Source organism: Canis lupus, chromosome 4 (assembly GCF_048164855.1).
Source record: "Canis lupus baileyi chromosome 4, mCanLup2.hap1, whole genome shotgun sequence".
NCBI classification, from domain to species: domain Eukaryota; kingdom Metazoa; phylum Chordata; class Mammalia; order Carnivora; family Canidae; genus Canis; species Canis lupus.
This window is the reverse complement of record NC_132841.1, coordinates 80,161,666-80,165,587: the sequence shown is the minus strand read 5'-3', so window position 1 is coordinate 80,165,587 and position 3,922 is coordinate 80,161,666. Positions and strand designations below refer to the sequence as shown.

At 38.8% G+C, this 3,922-nt stretch overlaps 1 pseudogene; it reads right to left on the bottom strand.

Annotated features, from left to right (window-relative positions):
* Window positions 1-797: 797 nt before the first annotated feature.
* Window positions 798-2,094, bottom strand: LOC140631438 (tubulin alpha-1A chain-like; annotated as a pseudogene).
* Between the last annotated feature and the right edge of the window lie 1,828 nt (window positions 2,095-3,922).

Sequence of the window (3,922 nt, the reverse complement as noted above, 5' to 3'; positions counted from 1 at the left end):
CCATGGCCAACCTCAGCGTAGCATGTAAGAGCATTACCAAAGGTCCAGTATATAAAGAAAGGAATGACTTCTGGCCATATTTGCATTTTACCAAACCCGCTCTATCTTACTTGGAAGTCCTTCATATCCCCACAGCCCTTAATTTGAACAAAAATGTGTTCCTCCAGGAGGGCATCTGAGTCTGCTTTCCAAAATTTTACTCAGGTTCTGACCAACAATGACATCAATCTTAGATTATACTTAACCTCTCCAAATAGTGGTCATGTGTAATACTAAATGTGAAGGAACATACAATTTACCATATTTGTTTTTTTTTTTTAATTTTTAAAGATTTTATTTATTTATTCATGAGAGATGCAGAGAGAGAGGCAGAGACACAGGCAGGGGGAGAAGCAGGTTCCATGCAGGGAGCCCGATGTGGGACTCGATCCCTGGACCCCAGGATCATGCCCCGGAGTCAAAGGCAGACGCTCAACCACTGAGCCACCCAGGCGTCCCATTACTATATTTATTATACAGTATTTCAAACTGATTAAAGTCACTGGGAATATTGTAGTTATTGTTGTTTAATTTTTTTTTTTCATTTAAGACAGGAAATACTTTATTCAAAGCCCCCAGGGAAATGGACAGCTTGGGTCTGTAACAAAGTGGTGTGTTTTAAAGCATAGGATAGTGACTGTATATGAGCATGTATATACACTGCTACATACAAATTAACTGATCAGAACATAATTTTTCAATGTTTAACACAGAATAAGCTTCCTTGTAAAAGCAGGACCTTTGTGGCGTTTTTAACTTTAGCATACCTCTTCTTCTTCACCCGCTCCTTTGACAGAATCCACATTAACTTCCTCATAATCCTCAAGGGCGGCCATTTCCTCACGGGCCTCAGAAACCTTTCCTCCTCCATGACTTCTCCCACATACCAGTGAGCAAAGGCATGCTTGGCGTGCATCAGGGCAAACTTGTGGTTCAGGCAAGCCCAGGCCTCAGCAGTGGCAGCAGTGTTGCTCACCATGCACACAACTGTACTTTGCCCAGGTCTCCACCAGATACCACGGTGGGAGGTTGGTAATTAACGCCAATTTCGAAGCCTGTAGAGCACCAGTCCACAAACTATATGGCCTTGATGGTAGCCACAGCAGCACTGACATCTTTGGGAACCACATCACCACAGCACAAGCAGCAAGCCATGTGTTTGCCATGTTGAGGGTCACATTTCACCATCTGGTTGGCTTGCTTAAAGCATCCATTGGTGATCTCTGCTACAGAGAGCTATTCATGGTAGGCTTTCTCAGCAGAGATAACAGGTGCATATGTGGCCAGAGGGAAGGATAGGCCACCAGGTTGGTCTGGAGTTCTGTCAGACAAATATTCATGGCTCCATCAAATCTGAGGAAAGCAGTGATGGAGGACATAATCTGACCTATCAACCTATTTAGGTTAGGGTAGGTTGGGCATTCAATATTGTGGTTCTTATGACAGATGTCATAGATGACCTCATTGTTTACCAAGAAGGCACAATAACAGTGCTCCAGGGTGGTGTGAGTAGTAAGGATGGAGTTGTAGAGCTCAACTACAGATGTGGGAACCCGGGGGCCTGGGTAAATGAAGAATTCCAGTCTGGACTTGCTCCATGATTGACAGGGGGGTGAACCCAGAACTAGTTCCCCCTGTAAAGTTATGGAAAACCAAGAAGCCCTGAAAACCTGTGCACCGGTTGGCTAGTTTCTGAATTCAGTCCAAGACAAAGTCAAAGATCTTGTTGATTGTGTAGTGCCCTCTGGCATAGTTATTGGCAGTATCTTCCTTGCCCATGATGAGCTGCCCAGGGTGGAAAAGCTGGGGGTAGGTGTCAGTGCGAACTTCATCAGTGACCGTGGATTCCAGATCTATAAACACTGCCCTGGGCACGTGTGTGCCGGCACCTGTCTCACTGAAGAGGATATTGAAGGAGTGTTCTCCTTCCCCAGTGGTCTTGTCACTTGACATCTGACCATTAATTAGGCTGAATGCCATGTTCCAGGCACTAAAGCTTCCAACTGGCATTGCCAATCTGGACACCAGCCTGGAGATAGAGATGCATTCACACATGGTTGTTGTTTTGCCCCTGCCAAGGAGTTGGTGGTGAGGAAAAGGAGAGGTTGTTGCTTCTTACAGCATGACTCTCAGACAGTCGATGTAAGAGAACCTGCTAGAGAATATTTCCATGGAAAACTATCTTTCTTCTAGCTTAAGGAATAAATATTACAAATAAAATAAATCTCTTTGTCTTGATGGACACATTTCTTCCCTATGAAGATATATGATCACTATACTGATTTTGAGATTTATCATTCCCATACAAGTTTTATATAGTTCATATATATCCTATCTTTGTATTTTTACTGACACAAAATTGTTCTGTCAATATATATTAATTGCAAAACACTCTAAGTATATTTTTACAGGTCTCTTTATTCCCTAACCTCTGTGATTGTTGTGTTAATCCATATTGATAATGTATATGTGGTGCATTGATCACTAGATGATTGCTATCGTATTCTATTTTATATGAATACACCATGCTTTGCGGAATGCTCTGTGGATGGATATTGTTGTGCAATGATTATACATGGTGTGTATCTATAATTTTAAAAACAAATGAACAGTTTATACTTGTTGAATTAATTAGAACTAGATAATCTGTTATTGTTAATGTGTTAGGCATCATCTTATCAAATAAAACCTGCCTCCTATATAACCATAGATTAGGATAATGAATACATATCTAGAAACTCATTGCAAAACCCAAGGTCACACAGATTTTCTCCAGATATTTTATAGTTTTACATTTTATTTTAAAGTTTATGATCTATTTTGAATTAATTTTCATTTTTTAAAATTCATTTTTGTATGAGGTGTGAGATGAGGCCTGAAACATTTTGCATTCAGAAAACCACTACCATTCCACTACCATTAGTTGAGAGATTCAGATTCTTCATTGAATTACCTTTGCATTTTTATAATGAATCAAGTCACTCTGTTGGTGTGGATTATTTTGGGTCTTATTCTGTTCCATTGATCTATGTATTTATTCTTTCACTAATACAGCCCTGTCTTCATAGAGTAGTTTATAGTAAACATAGTAAAATATGTTAGTATGGCTTTTCCAACTTTGTTCTTTTCAGAATTGTTTGGAGGTATTACAGTTCCTTTTTCTTCTGAATAAAATTTGAATCCACCTTGCAATGTCTTTGATTTTTCCGGGGGTATTTCTCCTTCAGGAGCAGACAATTACCTTCTCATAGCATCTTTACATAGTCTTTATGTACATATCCTGTCTCTCCTTTTAAGATCTGAAGTCCTGTTGAATTAGGACACCACTTTTATTACCTCATCTACCTTTCTACTTAAAGACCCTGTTCCCAAATGTAATCATATTAGAGGTTAGGGTTTCAATGTATGAATTTTGGGGAGACATAGTTTAGTCCATAATAGTGAGAGACTATTCAGTCTCCCACCAATAAGTAAGATGTTAGCTATACATTTTTAAGAAATCCACTTTATTAGGTAGAACAAGGAAAACATTCTTATTTTCCTAAGAGACTTTTATCAGGAGTGGTTGCCGAATATAGTTGAATAACTTTTCTTCATCTATTGGAATGATCAAACAGTGTTTCTTATTTTTCTGTTAATGTGATGAATTTTACAGGTTGATTTTTGCATGTTGAACAACTTTTGTATTTCTAGGATGAACTCTACTCAGAATGTATTATCATTTTATAAATTACTGGATTCAATTGGATAATATATCTTGAGGATAATTATAGCTGTGTTCATGAAGGATATTGGTCTACAGATTCCCTTTTTCCAATGTTTTTATTTGGTTTTGATGTTTCATACTCCCCCTGTACAGTAGTTCTAAGAATCTCCACGTAAT